The sequence below is a fragment of the Brachycentrus maculatus genome, unplaced genomic scaffold (assembly GCF_059751285.1).
Source record: "Brachycentrus maculatus isolate JH-2025_06_01 unplaced genomic scaffold, ASM5975128v1 h1tg000018l, whole genome shotgun sequence".
NCBI classification, from domain to species: domain Eukaryota; kingdom Metazoa; phylum Arthropoda; class Insecta; order Trichoptera; family Brachycentridae; genus Brachycentrus; species Brachycentrus maculatus.
Window position 1 is genome coordinate 1,560,861 of NW_028280772.1, and position 20,778 is coordinate 1,581,638.

The window sequence follows — 20,778 nt, forward strand, 5'->3', positions numbered from 1 at the left end:
CATTTGATGTTACTATTTTTTCTTCTTCTTACTTAAAACCCCGGTTTCGTACTGAAAAAATAAGTATTTCCTCGAAATAAATATATGGTTTTGAGAAGAAAAGAGATCCACTCAACAGTTAACTTAACTAACTAACCATCACGCCGCTTCCCCGCAGGGGTAGGCAGAGAGAATAGAGCGCCACACCACTCTGTCCTTGCAAACATTCTTCGCCTCTTCCACGTTCATGCATCTCCTCATACATACCCGTCGATTGTTACGACTCCTAACCTGACCACTTTCAAGTATTTGGCATACCTGATTGTCCCATGTTTTCTCGATCTTCCTCTGCTTCTTTTCCCGCTAACACTCGCCTCATAAATTTGTTTTACCGTTCTTTCCCCACTCATTCGTTCTACATGTCCAAACCATCTCAACACACCTTTCTTAATTTTATCGATAATGCTTATCTCAGCTTTGCATTCCTTCCTTATTTCACTATTCGCACATCTATCATACATCGTTTTGTCGCACATTCTTCTGAGAGATCGCATTTCGACTGCATTCAGTCTAGTTTTATCCTTCTTTTGCCAGCTCCATGTTTCACTTCCATACATTAGAGTTGAAACCAGGACTCCGTTGTGCACTATAACGGAGTCAAATAATAAATATAGTAAGTTTGTTAACTTGCTACATTTATTTTTAATTTAAATTTTACCTAGTAAATACCACTATATCTTGTGACACCTGTTCCGAGGCATTCCATACGGTATTTGATAATGATGTTGAATGCATCGAAATACGTGTCGTAGTAATAGATTTTATTTAAATAGTGGTATTTACCAAGTTAAATTTAAAAATTTTAACGTATTTATGTAGTGTGGCATCGTATATTACAAAACACAGTCGCATGCATTTGTCAATTCAAATTACAAACTAACCATCACGCAACTTCCACGCAGGGGTAGGCAGAGATAATAGAACGCCACTCCAATCCGACTTTGAAAACAATCTTCACGTCTTCCACATTCACCCATCTCTCATACATATCCGCCGATTATTCCAACTGCTGATCTGACCGCTTTCAAGTATTTGAAATACATGATCATGCCAAGTTTTAATTGGTCGTCCTCTGCTCCTGTTTTCAACTGCATTCGATCAATATTTTTATTACAATTCTTTCCTCACTCATTTGTTGCACATGTTTTTTGGAGAGACCTAGCTCAAATGATATAGTATAATGTATAGAAATTGTAGTAGTAAATGTATGGAAATTGTATTTAATTATACATAAAATAAAAATCAACTATATTGAATAATAAGAACAAAAAAAGTTTTTCTTACGGTAAATATTTTTTGGAATTACGTGAATTTTTATGATACAACATTTTAAGTGCGTCCAAATACTTGTTCACAAATCTGCATTATCTCCAATTATAGGAGTTATTTTTCATTTTGAATTAATGTTTTACTTTGTAAATAACTGTTAGTGGTATGTACTAAGTAAAGCGTTAATTAAAAATGGATAGATTTTACCACAAAGTGACTGCCGAATTAATTAATAAAGTTATTTCTCATGTTATTTTTTGACAAATCTGGATTTGACTTTGACTTCCATATGACTTCATCAAAAATAGTATGAATTGATATGATTTTAAGGATATTGCTCGTCCATGTCCGCCGGTTGTATCGCGTGTACGGTGCTGTTTTTTCTTTATCATTATTGTAGTAGAGTTGTTTTTTAAAAGCCCGTTCAGCTCACCTGACGCCCATCTCGGCATCTCTGCGTCTCCGCGTCGGTAACCTTTGTCCGCGGGACAGAGCGAGACGGACTTGGACAAAATATGACCTGTTACGAGAGAAGCGGAACATGTACATATGTAGGTGTAACATTCCATTGGGCATAGAAATCCGGCAAAACATATTATGAAGAAGTCGCTTACGAGTATATTATTCATTTGGCCACTAAAAATTATGACATTTGGACGTCTCTAAAATATCCTTTAATAATGATTATGTTATTTTCATGAACATATTACTAGAAAAACGGATAAAACTGTCATTGCTGAAAAAAACTGAGTCACAAAATTGTACATTTTATAAAGGTTTGAAAATGTATATAATGTATATATATATATATATATATATATATATATATATATATATATATATATATATATATATATATATTGTTAATTAAGTGTAACTAAAGAAATAATAAAATATTTATTAAAAAAAATATCATTGTGTCGGGTTGTGGTCCCGTGGTTAGTGCCGTGGACTCTTAAGAAGAAATTTCTCGGTTCGAACCCACTCTACCACAATTCGATACCTATTTCTAATAATGAGCCGCGTAGGCTCATTATTAGGTAAAACCAATTTACTAGACGAATGTAGTTGGTAAAACGAGCAGAGGAAGACCGAGAAATACTTGGCACTATCAGGCATGTCAAATACTTGAAAGCGGTTAGGTCCGGGGTCGAAGTAACCGGTGGGTATGTATGAGGAAATGTGGAAGAGGCGAAGACAGCTATGTAGCGTTATATTCTCTCTGACTAACACGAGCAGAAAACTTGTCATGATTAGGGGTTTTGCATATACAGTATAGTGTGGCATGCTATCCTCTCTGCTTACCCTTGCGGAGAAGCTGCATGACGCTAGTTGGTAAGTTAAAGTGTAATGAGTCATTTATCTTTTTTTTTTAATCCTTACCAAAATGCGATGATTTTATAACTAACTAACTAACTAAACATCACGCCCCTTAGTAGGGGTAGGTAGAGAGAATAGAACGCCACAATACTCTGTCTATGCAAACTTTCTTCGCCTCTTCTCCATTTGTGCATCACCTCATACACACTCGCCGATTATTTCGAGTCCTTACCAGACCACTTTTAAATTTCGATATACCATCATGCCATATCATGCCAAATTTTTCTCAGTCTCTCTCTGCTCCTTTTTCCAATTACATTACCTAGCTTCATAAATTTGTTTTACTGTTCTTTCCTTGCTCATTCGTTCCACGTGTCCAAACCATCTCAACCCACCTTTCTTAATTTTATCGGTAATACAAATTTATGAGGCGAATGTTAGCGGGAAAAGAAGCAGAGGAAGACCGAGAAAAACATGGCACGATCAGGTATGCCAAATACTTGAAAGTGGTCAGGTTAGGAGTCGTAACAATCGGCGGGTATGTATGAGGAGATGTATGAACGTGGAAGAGGCGAAGAATGTTTGCAAGGACAGAGTGGTGTGGCGTTCTATTCTCTCTGCCTACCCCTGCGGGGAAGCGGCGTGATGGTTAGTTAGTTAGTTAGCATTCTTTCCTTATTTCGCCATTCGAATATCCATCGTACATTGATTCGCCGCACATTCGTCTGAGGGATCGCATTACGACTGCATTCAGTCTTCTTTCGTCCTTAGGATTTAATTTAAAATCTAAATACATCGAATATTGATAGCCAGCTAACAAAATAACATGTAACAAGTTACCTTTATATTTTAGGGAGTATATGGTTGTCCGCCTCCGTAGTGTAATGGTCAGCACGCTTGGCTACCGTACTGGAGGTCCCGGGTTCGATTCCCAGGAGGGGTCAAATAAATATAAGTGATTTTTTCACTCACATATTTATTCAATATTACCCTGGACTGGTACCTGAAGCGGAGGGCTGATCACCTTTCCTTCATGTGTTAACGATTAAGATAACACTGCATTTAAATGATGCAGTGCCCTATGCACCATTGAGGTGCGGATAAGGGTTTTAAAAAAATATATATATGGTATACTCAAAAAAACTTAATTATGATTTTGTGGAAAATTTCCCAGAATCCTTTTTAAATAAATTCGTCAGATGATAAGGATATTTCAATTTTCGTAATGTCACTAAAACACACGAAAATGACATGACACGACAGCTCTGTCATCCGCTGACTATGTAATGACAATCGCGAATGCCTTTGAAAGAATTTCGAAACGTTTCAAGGATACGGTCCAAGGGATGGGTATAGACTGAAGCCTTATTGAGCGTTGCCCGAGGCAAGGGATTTGTTTTCTCAAGTTGAGATATACAGAAATCTAAATATATTTATTAGTAATGATTAAAGAAAACACTTGTTTTTTACCACTTGAGTTTTATTATAGATTACATGTTTCAGAAGTTAAACTTCCATCATTCAGGTCTGTATAATAACTAAAATATAAAATTGTTCTTTAAATAAGGAGAGGGGAAAGTAAAGGGAAAAGGTTAGTCAAGGGGCGGAGTTTGAAAACAAAGAAAAAATGGAAAGCAACGGTGAAGAATTTTGAAACATTATATTATTTAATAAATTATTATTAGAATTAAGGTTTTTTTGGATTTCTAAATTTTCAAGATAATTCATAATTTGGCCTTTATATGGAACAAGGTGTAATAATTTTAATTTATGAGAGTGAAATGAATGATTAGTATCTATTATGTGATTTGCAAATTCAGAAAAATAATTACTAACAAGACCTATGATAACATTTTGAGTGTGTCCAAATACTTGTTCACAAAATCTGGATTATCTCCAATTACAGGAGTTATTTTCATTTTATTTTTTGACATCTCATCTAAGATGATAAAGAATATTCTTTTTCATCTTTGATGAGATGTCAAAAAATAATAAGACCCATGATGTTCTTTAATTCTAATCTTCAAATTTCTCGCAGTTTGGCCAATATATTTTTTATCACAATCTCCACACGAAATTTCATAAACACCCCTTTTTTGTAATAAATCAATTTTAGATTTTGAGTTATCGAGGATTTTATGTAAATTATTAATTGTATAATATTATTATTTGTTTTCTTTAATCATTGAAACAATAAATAAAAGTTATTAGTATCTATGATTTTATCCGCCTTATAATATTGAAATATTTAAACAATAATATTTCTGAGAAAATCAAATATTTTAGCGAAATTGAATATTGTAATAATATTCGAACTGGGTTTAATTATGTATTCTTTGGTTAACATAAATATTGTAGATTTCAAAATACTAAAAGTTATATCGAAACTATAGAAAATAGTAAATATCTAAACCTCAATGTCGAAATGTTCCCAGAAAATCGAAGAAATTTTCAATATTCGTTTTGTATCAGTATTGGAATTGCGTTTAATAATGACCTCTATTATACGAAAATTCTCATCAAAATCCTTGATTCTATACCCGAAGTGAGTAACAACACCAAGATGAAGCTTGTCAGGAGCTTGGTCCACTCCATTTTTCTCTATGCTGCTGAAACATGGACTATAAAAGCAGCAAAAAGGAGAAAAATTGATGCCTTCGAAATGTGGTGTTGGAGGCGCATGCTCCGAATTCCATGGACAGCTAGACGCACCAATGACTCCATTCGCCAGGAACTACGCTTGGATGGCTTGTCTCTGGCCAATATCTGTACCCGACGGATTCTCCAGTTCTTTGGACACGTTGCGCGTGGCAACGAGGATAGCCTGGAACGACTAGTTGTGATCGGTAGCCTGGAGGGAAAGAGAGGGAGAGGAAGATCCCCACACGATGGACCGATCAAATTAAGGCAGCAGCAGGCACCTCAGTGGTTGGAGCGCTACGTGCAGCGCAGTCAAGGGATAACTGGAGAAGAGTCATTGCTTCTGCAAGGGTCACAACCCTCAGCAATGAGGATTAAGACGGAGAAGAATACCCGAAGAATATTAATATCTAACTAACCATTACGTCGCTTGTACCCAGTGGTTGATAGACAGAATAAAACGCCACACTTATATGTCTTCGCAAACAATTTTCGGATCTTCCACATTCATTCATTTTCTCATATATATCTGCTGATTATTCCGACTCCGGATCTGATCACGCCCAAGTATTTGAAATACTTGATCATGCCAAGTTTTCCTCGATCTTCCTCTGCTTATACTACCAACTACATTCGCTTCGTAATTTTTTTTAACCGTTATTTCCTCACTTATTCGTTCCACGTTTCGAAACCATCTCAGCTTTGCATTCTTTCCTTATTACATTTATTACCTTACATTTACGCAAATATTTCAATTTCATACAATATCTGCCGGGTATGTATGAGGAGATGTATGAATGTGGAAGAGGCGAAGAATGTTGCAAAGTCGCAATGACAGAGTGGTGTGGCGTTCGATTTTCTCTGCTTACCCATGCGGGGAAGCGTCGTGATGGTTAGTTAGCTAGTTAATTACTATTTCAGTGAGCCTAAGCGGCTCGTTATTAGAAATAGTTATCAAATTGTGGTAGAGTGGGTTCGAACCGAGAAACTCTGACTTGAGAGTCCGCGACACTAACCACGTGACCACAACCCGACACTATCTATCGTACATCGTTTTGTACATCATTTCGGCTGCGTTCAGTCTACTTTCAGCCCTCTTTGGATAAATAATGAACCCAGTATCTTAGAACTGCGTGGGAAAAGCGAAAATAAACCGAATGGGTGAAATTGGATTTGTGACAAAGTTTTATGTAAATAAAGAGATATTTAAAGTAGTTTTTGCTCCTAAGCAAACCGCTCCCGGCGGCTCATAAGACGAGATGAGGTTCTGCTTCGGAAGCTGGAGTCAACAGTGGCATCGCAATATTTGTATAAAAGTCGCGTGTCCTGCCCTGGGCTTTGAGCTTTCCAAAACACTCAATTTGCTCTAGCCTGATTTATCGAAATAAGGCTACGATTGAAAATGGACAAAATGAGCTTTTATTAAAGCCCTGTATTTGTCTAGTCGCAACTTAATTTTCTCTGAATCCTGGTAACAATTTAGCTAGACTGAACTAATCTTCTTCCTATTTGACTAGACTGAGCAGCAACAACGCGTGGCCGGGTACAGCTAGTATGATATATAATAATAATAATAAAATAATAAAACCCTTATCCGCACCCCAATGTTGCATAGGGCACTGCGTCATATAACGCAGTGTTATCTTGATCGTTTACACATGAAGGAAAGGTGATCAACCCTCCGCTTCAGGTACCAGTCCAGGGTGATATTGAATAAATATTACAGTGGAAAAATTACGTATGTTTATTTGACCCCCACCTGTGAATCCAATCCGGGACCTCCAGAATGGTAGCCTAGCGTTCTGACCATTACACTACAGAGGCAGACTTATTATATATAATAGCATAAAATAAAGACTAAGTAAAAAAGATAGGTATTCTTAGGCTTTAGTTTAGGAAAAAAAACGCAAAAAAGCATTGTTTTTTTATATATCAAAACTATTCACTATTGTGAATCCACATATAGTATTTAAAACACTTCGTACTAAATTAAGAAAAAAAATCCGTTTCGTGGACTTTGAACATATGTATGTTTGTGATTTGAGCATGTGTTGGAATGGATATATAATAATTATATACCTATACAACGGACAAAGATAATGGGCAGTATCGAGAAAAACAAAACGTGTACACGATGTTACTAAAAGCAAAAAACAGTTATCAGGAGTCGTGAACAGTGGTAGATCGTTCTTAGACGTTTGAGTGCAAGAATCTTCAAGGTCCTGGGTCTAAAATTCCAAGGGATAGATAATGCCTACGTACGTAGCTTCGGGCCGGAGCCGGACATGGCTAACTCACAAAATAAAAGTAAACTTTAAAGAAAATAAAAGGTATGTTTTGAATATTGAAAGCAATAAAATTTGTGGATCATAGTGAAATATTATTTTGAGAAATAAAAAGACTTTGTTTTTGATCCACTCACATTTTTATTAACCACTAGTTTCGGCAACAACCTGTTCCCTCTTCAGGGTTTAATTTATCACTAAACATACATACGTGATATATAAAAGAAATAGTGCACAAGTTATTTGGTTTCGATAAGGATAGGGGTGGGGGTAATGGTGTTTTAAGGAGGGGTAAGAGCAAGGAAGGAGATAACTGTGTTTAGGTTGGGTTTGATTTTATGGGAAAAATATTAAAAATGGGACTTAGACTTAAGTTTACTAGATTGTTTATTATATTTAATTTGTGTTTAAAGGCTTTTTTATTTCTAAAACTTCCAAATTATTAAGTTGACTAGTTCTATTGTTAAAATGTAAAATTTCTATCCCATCTTCAAAATTGAATGAATGAATGATAATAATAATCTGTACAATGTTTCTTTTATAGATCATGATTGTATTTAAAGGAGCAATTTTGCATTTAAAAAATTTCATAACGTATATTAAAGTATTAATCAGTCTTGATAAAGAAGCGGTTAGCTGCGAAACTAGTAGACATCTTAATTAAGTTACAATAAAATATTTATTGTGATTTTAAAACAAAATTGAATAATATGTATATTAAAGAATTTATTTCGAAAGCTAATCACAGATAATAAATTTAAAAAAAGTGATCTATTAGAAAGAAAAAAATATAAATATACCACTGGAATCATCCGATCGAAACATTTTTTTAAAGCTAAGTTAATATTAAGTGATTTTTTCACTCTAATATTTATTTATTCCATATTACGCTGGACTGGTATCTGAAGCGGAGGGCTGATCACCTTTCCTTCATGTGTTAACGATCAAGATAACACTGCGTTTGTATGATGCAGTGCCCTATGCACCATTGGGGTGCGGATAAGGGTTTGAATGAATAATATTTTTATTATTACTTGTGGATTGGACAGGTTTGGCTCTAACTTATACATGTATTATATACGTATATGGACACGGAGCGTCTCGTCAACCTCAAATTGTATTTTATCGCTTACAAATGTCTTAAGTGAACACACATAATATGATTGTACAAATGTATGTAGGTGTACTACTTATGTTAAATAATTAAAAATGACTTAAAAAATCAGTGTTTGATTTGAATATTTTAAACATTTAATATATAAATTAATGGAGGCATTTGAACAATGTGATTGAATGAAGTATTTTTTTTATATGTGTCTTCTTCCTGGCTACATCCCAGCTTATCTTCCTTGTAGACTGCTGAGTTCAGCTATCCTCGTCCTCAGGTTATAGGTCCTTCTGTCCTGGATAACGTCACCTAGGCCATGCCTTCGATTCATGCCATCTTTCTGCTTCACCCATGAATTCCTCGGTCTTCCTCTAGATAACATTCGAGGAAGATACATTTCTATTGCCTGGATAACTACATGTTTGGGCTCTCTGCGTCCTGTATGCCCATACCATCTCAGTTGTCTTTACTCTATCTTCCTATTAATTTTTAAATATGTTTTTTTTTTAATTCTATGGCATCCATGTATGTGCTCGAATGTGAGGACCTTATTACACTCACTCCTTTCAACAATGTCATAAATAAAATAAAAACTTGATGTGTCAGGAGATCGTTTTTTAAGTTTAAAAATATAATGAAATGTATTAAAAATAAATATTGAACTTTTTACTTTTTACTGTGCAACTGATCTTTTCAGGTAAAACCTGAATATTTTTTCTCCATTTGAAAAATATTTAGTATTTAAAAAAAAATAATTAAACAATACCTTTTCTTCAAAATGCAAAAACAACACTTTCTGCCCTGTAGCTGGTAAATATGAAGTTAAAAATATGCCGCTTTTGCTGGAATATAGTACATTTTCTGGGTATTCCGAACACATGCACAATTGAAAATTGTCGATTTTTAATATATGACGTTGTTGAAAGCGGTGAGCGATATGCGACCTATCGTACAATATCTGCCATTTTTAGACATAAATAAGTTATGATATGAATGTAATTCTGTTGAAAGCGAATCTTAAGATAACCCCATGAATTCAAAATGTTATTTATAAAATAATATAAGTATCCTTATTTAATTATAAAATTCATGATAAAAAGTTACGTCTAATTTGGGAACCACCTTTTGGGAACAAAACTCCAACACAAATAACTGCGGATGAGGCATATTTATAGATTTGGTACCTACGTTGTACAATAACGTGATGATTTAAATATAGAAATAAAACGCTTGTATAAGACCGCCTTTGAATTTATTTATGTGTACGCAATTAAAGTAAAACCTCGAAATAGCTGACCAGGGGTGAGGGGATGTCCGTCTGGGCATTCCGAAAACATGCACAACTAAAAATTGTCGATTTTTCATATTTCGCTCACTCCTCAACGTCATAAATCAAAAAACTTGATTTTTTAGGAGAACGTTTCTAATGTTTAAAAATATAACACAATGTATTAAAAATAAATATCAAGCCACTTATTGAACTTTTTACTGTGCAACAGATCTTTTTAGGTAAAACCTGAAGATTTTCTACCCATTTGAAAAATATTAAGTGTATTTAAAAAAATAATTAAACAATACCTTTTCGCAAAAATGCAAAAACAACACTTTCTGCCCTGTAGCGGGTAAATATTGCGTTAAAAATATGCCGCTTTTGCTGGGATATAGTACATTTTCTGGGCATTCCGAAAACATGTACAACTGAGAATTGACGATTTTTAATTATGACGTTCTTGAAAGGAGTGAGCGATATGACGTTGTTCAAAGGAGTGAGCGATTAGTTTTGTCCATTCTCGCCTGGACCGTCCGGATCTTGACGCTGTGTTATTCCTAATCGACTCTTATCTGACTTAATACATTATGCAAATAGTTTTAATTATTCAGCAGTGTACATTGGAGGTTAATGTCTTACAACGGGTAATTGAATTATGGTTTTTCGATTAGTAAGATAGGCATCATTAGAATAACCGGCGACTTAATACCACTGGACTCTTAACGCAAAACGCTGTATGCTACAAGCCCTCTTAATTTACTCGAGTAAGGCCACTAAGAAATATTTCCAAAACTATTTTTTTCATTTCATTCATTCACAACCCTTATCCGCACCCCAATGGTGCAAAGGGCACTGCATCATATAAACGCAGTGTTATCTTGATCGTTACCACACGAAGGAAAGGTGATCAGCCCTCCGCTTCCGGTACCAGTCCAGGGTAGTATTGAATAAATATTAGAGTGAAAAAATCACTTATATTTATTTGACCCCCCCCCCTGGGAATCGACTCCGGGACCTCTAGGACGGTAGCCGAGCGTGCTGACCATTGCACTACGGAGGTGGACTAATTTTAGTAAAAATAAAATATAAATACTTTTTATTGTTATGAATATATTTATTTAAGTATCAGTTGTTTCGCCTTTCGAGTGCATTATTTTTAATACATATGGAAATGATTTTGAATAAAATACATTTGAAAATGATTTAGAAATAAAATGTAATGTATCGCTATGATGTCTACCTCTACTCATCCTTATTCGCATTCAATGGTGTGTAAGGAACTGCATAAAATTGATGCAATGTATGGTTGGTCGTCATTTAAATGAAGGCAAGGTGACCAGTCCAGTCTTATATTATTAAAAAAATTCAAAGAGTGAAAAATTATCATTAATTTTTGTCCACTCTGGGAAACGAATCCGGGACCTCCATATAGATAACCAAACACGCTTACCGTTACATTTTGGAGGCTAGGATAACTATCTTTATTTACTCGCACCACAGTTTTGAATTTCAAATAAATAAAGGGATCTTTAGCGCGCTACATAAACACCGTAAATACATTTAAAATCATTTATAATGGAAATGTAACGTTTTGGCGAGGACCTCCAAAATTGTGCATGCTTTTGTGTAATTCAACATGCGTCACACGCCAAACATTTTCCTACAACATTTTGAGTGTGTCCAAATACTTGTTCAGAAAATCTGGATTATCTCCAATTGCAGGAGTTATTTTCATATTATTTTTTGACATCTCATCAAAGATGAAGAAGAATACGGAAGTCTGGGCATTTACGGGGCTGGCATAGGCTGGTTTAAGTGATCACTTTACACACGTGTGACATTCACCAATTCTACCCATTATTGACAACCATACTACTTAAATTCTTGGAAGTTCTATATATATGAGCCAATTTAGAAACCTTGTTCTTGAATCATTAGAACTTCACTAGAGACATCTATTGGTGAGATGTATAAACATTTTCCTAGTTTCATTAATTGATTCGGTAGTCAGTTTGTGGTAAAATCTATCCATTTATAATTTTAGTTACACTAAGTTAATACCATATGGTATATATATATATATATATATATATATATATATATATATATATATATATATATATATATATATATATATATATATATATATATATATATATATATATATATATATATATATATATATATATATATATATATATAAATATATATATATATAAATATATATATATATATATATATATATATATATATATATATATGTATATATATATATATATATGTGTATATATATATATATATATATATATATATATATATATATATATATATATATATATATAAATATATATATATATATATATATATATATATATATATATATATATATATATATATATATATATATATATATATATATATATATATATATATATATATATATATATATATATATATATATATATATATATATATATATATATATATATATATATATATATATATATATATATATATATATATGTATATATATATGTATATATATATATATATATATATATATATATATATATATATATATATATATATATATATATATATATATATATATGTATTAATATATATGGTTACGTTACTTCCGGGATATCGTTCAGGTGGCATACTTATCTCTATATGGATACTCGCATTATATTCTACGAAACGTCACAATCAAGTAACTGTCCAAAAATAACGTATTAAAATATCAGTTCGCAATAACATAAAACATATAACTATGAATGTAACTATGCGTTTAGTTAAAATACCACGATATGCTTTTATATTATTTATTGTTTCGGCATTCACTTTGTGGTATGAAGTGATTAAGTAAAAAGTAAATTAATTGTTTTAACATATATCACTAGTTTTATATTTTATTATGATTAATTTCAGAAGTTACATATGATTCCATCTACAGATGTAATTATTAACTTGGTTTATATTTATACCAGCAGATAGAAGCATCTGTATCTTCCAAAACTTGTAATAAAATATAAAAGTCAAGTACTGTAAAAGGAGTGTTTTATTTTTAATTCGATATGTTTTAATAAGGTTAGGCAAAGTCAATATGTAAATATATATTACAGTCGGTTGTCGATGGTTTTGTAGAGGATTTATGTTGTACAATTTGTAGTTGTTGGATTTTGAACGTGGACAGTCACCAACCTGTTATTTCAACATTTGTGAAACATTCCGACATTTGTAATTAACGACTCGCTATCACTACACTAATTGGTGGCCTCAGCACCGGCCACTACTCTAGTGACTAGTGTAAAAACACAAATATCTAGTTATTCTTGTACCCATATATAAAGCCAAGCAGTATCTTCTACACATTTTTAAGAAAACATTAGTTTTACAGTTTTATCAGCATTGATTGATTTATTTTTAAAACCAGTATTCACAAATACCATTGATATTTTAAAAGTTTATTAAATTCATATATTCCTAAATCTCAACCCTTATTCAGTTAAACCAGCGGTCGGGGAACTTTTTTAACCAATATAAATAATATAAAATAAAACCCTTATCCGCACCCCAGGTGCATTCATATAAATGCAGTGTTATCTTGATCGTTTACACATGAAGGAAAGGTGATCAGCCCTCCGCTTCAGGTACCAGTCCAGGGTAATATTGAATAAATATTACAGTGAAAAAATCACTAATATTTATTTAACACCCCCTGCGAACCCGGGACCTCCAGAATGGTAGCCGAGCGTGCTGACCATTACACTACGGAGGCGGACAAAACCTTAAACAAACCTACTCCAAAATATTTTTAACCAAACCACCCCCACCCTCCATTTTGGAAAGACAATCATTGTATATTTTAAATAAACATTATTTATTGATTTAATTTACACGGAAAGTAAAAAAAAAATACTAAATTCCTTTCCTTATTTCACCATTCGAACCTTTCAATCTTACATTTAACTTGTACATCTGTGCGTAGTTAAATATTAGATTTTAATATAAATGTATGAAATCTTTAAAAATTTACTCTCATAAATTAAAATTATTACACCTTGTTCCATATAAAGGCCAAATTATGAATTATCTTGAAAATTTAGAAATCCAAAAAAAACCTAAATTCTAATAATAATTTATTACATAATATATTGTTTCAAAATTCTTCACCTTTGCTTTCCATTTTTCCTTTGTTTTCTAACTCCGCCCCTTGACTAACCCCTTCCCCTTACTTTCCCTTCTCCTTATTTATAGAACAATTTTATATTTTATATTTTAGTTATTATACAGACCTGAATGATGGAAGTTTAACTTCTGAAACATGTAGTCTATAATAAAACTCAAGTGGTAAAAAACAAGTGTTTTCTTTAATCATTATGAAATCTTTAATTTTCGGAACGCTTCATTTTGCGTGTATTTTTATAAATATTTTTTACAACTATCGAAATACTTACGCATGCGTTCTGGGCGGTTATCTTCAATGTGCTTTGCCGATTCGTTACAAAAATCAATCGCTAATTTATTTTCCATGTTAACACTACGGCTTAGAAAACGCGTGTTCAAATGACGGGTCAATAAATATGAATATGTACACATCGGCTGTCCAAATTTAAAACACAGTAAGGGACATTATTTTTGTAGTAGTTTTTTTTGCATTTATGGACTAAGTAGACTCTACTTAGTCCAAAAATGCAAAAAAAAACTTACTACAAAAAATGTCCCTTACTGTGTTTTAAATTTGAACAGCCGACATCTCGAAGACGTATATATAAGTTTTCGAGGAAAACGTCCGTGTTTTGTTTTGTATTTATTTTGCATGTAGATATTTCTATGGACCTGTTTTTATTCATAACCAAAAAAAATAAAATCGTAGTTTCGTAAACCTATGTGTACCTTTAAAAACATACCTTGACAAACACACTACTAATCATCGGGGCGCTTCCCTGTAGGGGTAGGCAGAGAGAATTGAACGCCATACGAATCAGCTATTGCGAACAATTTTCGCCTCTTCTATATTCGTGCATCTCTTCATACATACCCGCCGATTATTTTATTTGGATATATTTTTAATACTCGATCATGACAAATTTTTTCGGTCCTCCTCTGCTTCTATTTCCAACCGCATTCGCCTCGTTTTTTTGTTCTGTTATTTATTCACTCGTTCGATAATGCATCGTTTTCTAATATCACCATTCGATCATTTGTAAGTTTTTTTTTAAAATAAAAGTTTCGTCTACTTTATACGCTACTTCTGTATTTGACAAAAACCTAATTTCCTCTATCCTTGTGAGAAAATGATATACATTATAAATGAAATACAACTTGACGGTATTTTTTGCAAAACATTGTTTTACAACATTTTGAGCGTGTCAAAATGTTGTAAATAAATTATCTGGTCAAATTATAAGCTTAAATAATAAAAATGAAAATGGTATTTTCTGGCGTTTCTCATGTGTGTGATTATAATCCAGGATTCGGACCTCACATACTAATATAAGAGTTTCTGCTTAATAAAAAAGCTTCTTTTCATCTCGCCAATAGATGTCTCTAGTGAAGTTCTAGTGATTCAAGAACAAGGTTTCTAAATTGGTTCATATATATAAATTGGTGCATATATATGTTCTATCCAAGAATTTGAGTAGTGTGGTTGTCAATAATGGGTAGAATTGGTGAATGTTACACTTGTGTAAAGTGATCACTTAAACCAGCCGATGACGGTCGTCAGCCCCGTAAATGCCCAGACTTCCATATTCTTCTTCATCTTTGATGAGATGTTAAAAAATAATATAAACATTGTTTTGTTACAAGGTAAAATTTTAACAGCATTTGAGAATACGCTCCTAAATGCACTATAAACTATGAATTATGATGTTATTATACATAGCACATTCACTACGAACATTACCGTCAATTATACAAAATGCCTTTTATATATGCAAACTATGAAATTCGAGCAGTGGCGTGCTCAGATTTTTTTCGTCAATTATCTCAAATCGTCTACCATTTTTCGTCGACTAAAACTAACTAACCATCACGCCGCTTCCCCGCAGAGTTAGGTAGATATATTGAAAGCTGTCCCACCGCATGCCTAGATCTGATACAGAAGCATCTAGGCTTCCTGACAGATCTGCTCTTGCAAAGCAATTTTTTAAAACTAATTTGCGAAATTTATTGAAAATGTGAAACAATATAAAATTGTATCCCAATTTTACTGTGAATTTACATTTGAAAGCTTTCAATATACTTGTCACTGCTAATCTAAAATTTATTAATTAAACTATTAATTTATAAATTTAAAATTATTAAAAACTTGTAAATTATTAATTTACAAACTTGGAAATTATTAATTTTGTAAATCCGCCACCAAATTTTCTAGAAGTATCCCGGTGCGTAAATAATCTGTCATAGCAAACATTCTTCCGCATTCATGCATCTCCTCATACATACCCGACGATTATCCCTACTCCTGACCTGACCATGCCCAAGTATTATACATACATGATCTTTCTTCCTTCCTATTTTCAACTATATTCGCCTCATATATTTGTTTAACCGTAATTTCCTCATATCATTTGTACCACGTGTCAAACTATCGCAACACACCCTATTTAATTTTATCGATAATGCTTATCTCAGCCTTGCATTCATTCTTTATTTCACCATTCGAACATCTGTCATACATCGTTTTGCCCGTCATAGATCGGATTTCGACTGTTTTGCCAGCTCCATGCTTCACTGCTATACATACGAGTATAAGACAGTACCAGGAACCCGTTGTGTACTGCCAGATTAGCTTTCCCTTTTAGGGTTTTGTTTTGGTATTCGGTGATTTCATCGAACAGAGCACCATTCACTCTGTTCCTAGCATTCAATGTCTTTTCTTTTTCTTTCTTAATCTTTCAATCCCTAAAATATATTTTTCTTCACCTCTTGTGAAATCAATAAGTTTATAAATTCGTAGTGAAGGCGCCGTCTATTAACATAATATGGGGTAGGCGCAGGTTGTTTGTTTATACGGCACGTTCAAGGTACGGTATGCACTGTTTTAATGCCCGTATGGAATGTACGCCCCTGGTCACGTTTAATAATATTGCCTTTTACTTTGCTAAATGCATTTGAAGTACTGTATTATATATTTTTCATAAGATGTAGTGAACCACTGGTGGCCTTGCAGTTCACATTGTCCCGGTTTCTACGTATTATATATTCTGTTTAATCCTCGAGTCAACGTAACATTCAATTTATGTGACTAATATATTGTTGTAGGTATAGAGAAACCTCGATATAACGAACTTATCGGGGGGGGGGGGTATACATTAGAGCCGAAAGTCCGTTATACAAAAATAGCTTTAAATAAATCAAACAACTTATTTTGAAAATATGAACGATATAGATATAAATAAACAATACAGGTTAAGAACAGATCTTTAAGGTGGTATGGACATGTAGAGGGAATGGATAGCGAGATAATGACAAAGAAAGTATATGTGGCGAATGTGAGCGGAAGAAAAAAACGAGGACGGCCGAAAAGAACTTGGCACGATCAGATCTATCAGAACCTAATATCTGGTGGTGTCAAAAGTCTGCGTAATCGGAGGGCATGTATAACTAGATGTATGGATATAAAGGAAGCTAGAAGTGTATGTCAGGATAGAAGGGTGAGGCGTTCCATCCTCTCTGCCTACTCCAATGTATAATTACGTAGTATTATTTTTTTAAGCAAATTGACTAGCATATTTCGCCCTGGTCGATCTGTGGCTGACAGCAATGCAATCTTGAATATTATATAAGTGACTTGACTGATATTGACTGCATTTTCGTAACTGGTTTCCGAATGCGTTTAGTACTGCAACTAACGACCACACTACTACATACTATATTTTTGCTGTTGGTAGCACAATGACAGGTCCTTAGCCCTGTTCACTGTTGTATGGAAGCGAAACATGAACTATCGGGCAGGCAGAACGGGGGCGGCTGGTGCGATCGAGACGTGGTGCTACAGGCGCATGTTGGGGATTTGGTCGAAACATGTAGACATCTAATTCAGAAACCAATCGGGCGCGTTAGGGGCCACACGTGTTTTTAGGTTCTGATTGGTATGATAATGCTTTCAAGTTTTTTCGGCCGTCCTCGTTCTGTTCTCGCTTTCTGTGCTCACATTCGCCTCACATATTTTCTTAGTCATTCTCTAGTTATCTGTTCGCTCCATTTGTCCATACCACCTTAAAGAACTCTTCTCAATCTTTTCAAATATCCCCAAGTCAGCCTTACATTCATTTCCTATATTGTCATCCAAATTTTGACCATCCCATTTTTATCTATAAGCAGGGGTGTGCATTCTATATAGGCAGAAAAGCAGTGCCTACCCTGGAAACACGACCTACTTCCTTACCCAACCCTTGCTTCCCTGAATAAAAACTCTGTGCGCGCCCTTGCCTATATGTTATTATGTTGTGTGCTACAAATTTGATATTAACTTTTTTTTTCTCTTTTTGTTTCAGGTACTCGACCAATCTCCCGTTCAAAGCCAAAGCGACACTGTTAATTTTTTTAATTTTCAAATTTTACATTTTTTATATTATTTTCAAGAACGCTCACTTCGCCTTGAACAAAAAATTCTCATTGAAATAAGTCCTTAATTGTGATCCGAATGGAGAAACCATACCTTTTATTGCTTTTAATATTTTATATTGCTTTTCAAGAAAAACCCGTGAAAAGTGACGAAAATGATACTCTTCCATTGGATGCTACCGCCAGGTTCAAGAAAACATTTCAATAATTGGATTAGTTCAATTCTGTTCATATATTGGAATCAACACACACACAGAGTGTTCCACATCCCATACTGTGCAAATAAATACATAATGTGAATGACGAATGTGAATACCTCCTTACGGGCAGAGCCCAATGAGGTATTCATTTGATCAAAATGTAATAAGAAAACAAATAAAACAAAATACTAACATCTTTAACGAAATATAGTATTATAAAATCGGTTTAATGTTTTTCAACTTGCTTTACTGGTTTATTATTTACTTAGTTGTGAAAAAAATCATCATCATGTCAGTAACACGCTATGATATATTTATAAATTATTTTATTTATTTGTTTACGTTATTTTTTTCCCTCGCCAGAAATGAGGATAACGTTTGTTTCATAGTGATATTTTATATCTTTGTATACTTATGTATCTACGTTTACGTGTACGTGTGTATGTGTATTTTCTTTAGCGTATACATATATTTCTTCTTATGTTGACTTTAAATTGTTCGCTTTTATTTAAGTTTAATTTTTCGTTTCATAATATAACTGGTACACACGTTCGTATGTTTTGTTTTGCGCATACGCAGATAAATCTTGCTGGGTACATTTTTGATGTTTCGTTTATAAGTACGTTTCGATATTCGCATCGCAAAAGGACTTATCGTTTTTCCCGCGACTAGAATTCAAGATTATAATCGGCATCATGATCCGAGAGTGTTTCATAATAAAAATATTGTACGTTACCGTATTTTTCGGTACCCATGCGGAGTTATCTTTTATGTTTATAATGCTGTTCTGAATCCCGTGGATTCTCCGAAGACATTGAAGCCATCCAGCAAAGGTTAGTGTCCAATTACTACTATTGTGTTTATTATTATTTAATATAAAAATGCTCTGAAAGGGTTTTTAGTGCAAGATGCCTCCTCGTATGTATATACTGTAATATTGAATCGCCCTTATTTATTAACAGGTAATAGTTTTATCCAACCAATTATCAAATTTAACACTGACATCGTGCGACAGACATAATATACCAAACATAATATAATACTTTATCATTATCCGCCTCTATGGTTTAATGGTTAGCGTGTGAAAGTTTGATTCCCGGGGGGGAGGGGGTGAAAACGAATATTAGTGCTTTTACTTTCTAATATTTATTAAATATTACCCTGGACTGGCCCTGAAGCGCAGGTGTCTTCATGTAAGTAAGATAATTTATTTTAATTTGATTTTTTACCGCAATGGCAGCGCCATCTGTTGAACGCAACAGCAACATACGCAATACTTAACGCTCATAGCGGACAGCGTGCGTTTAGATAGCTAGTATCACTAAACATTTAATGTTGTTGTTTAGAAGATTTTTAATATATTCATTCCTTCACATGAATTGTGAAATTAACCACATTAGAAATGTATGTAAGCTCTCAATTTTCTCTATTTTCCAATTTACCAAACTGAGCCGCAGCAACGCGTGGTTGCTTCAGTTAGTATAATATAAAAATATTTTGCTTTACTCGATGAAAAATGTCAAACAATCAATACCTTTGTTGAAAAATGCGAATATTCAACTGACGATGACAGATAGAAGACGAATCACACTGTGGGATTGCGTTCATTTACTGTTTTTCGTGTTACAACTTCTAGAGAATAGAGCTAGCACTGTGAATGGATAAGAATTCGGACCAGGTGGTATATAACAAAGGCGTTATCTGCGTAGATAAGGCGATTGCAGATAAATTTAAGTTCACTTCCCGATTCAGATAACCCCTAGTCGATCACTTGAGAGTAATTGTCCTTTCGGCAGCTCTAGACAGCGCCATCTCGCATATTCCGGAGCCAGGAGACCTATCTTTTGCCCATACCTCGTCGAACCTCTCATTTGCCTTTTATGATTCAATATCTCATACATCATATGCAATATCTCATACATCCCTCTCCTCTAATCTCTCTCTTCTCCGTTATCTAACTCCTCATTACTGAGGGTTGTGACCCTTGTGGAAGCAATGACTCTTCCCCAGCTATCCCCTGACTGCGCTCCAACCACCGAGGTGCCTGCTGCTGCCTTAACTAAAAAAAAA

General features: G+C 33.8%; 1 protein-coding gene across 2 annotated transcripts in view; it reads left to right on the forward strand.

Annotated features, from left to right (window-relative positions):
- Positions 1-20,778, forward strand: part of Egfr (epidermal growth factor receptor) — a 282,040-nt gene that overhangs the window by 150,551 nt on the left and 110,711 nt on the right. Inside the window, exon 1 of one of the 2 annotated variants that reach the window (XM_088267438.1) lies at positions 18,439-19,541. The exons of the other annotated variant lie outside the window; for it this stretch is intronic. The gene's annotated coding sequence lies outside the window, so the exon portion shown is untranslated. Of the gene's footprint in view, positions 1-18,438; positions 19,542-20,778 lie in introns of those variants that run through there. 2 annotated transcript variants of the gene reach the window in all.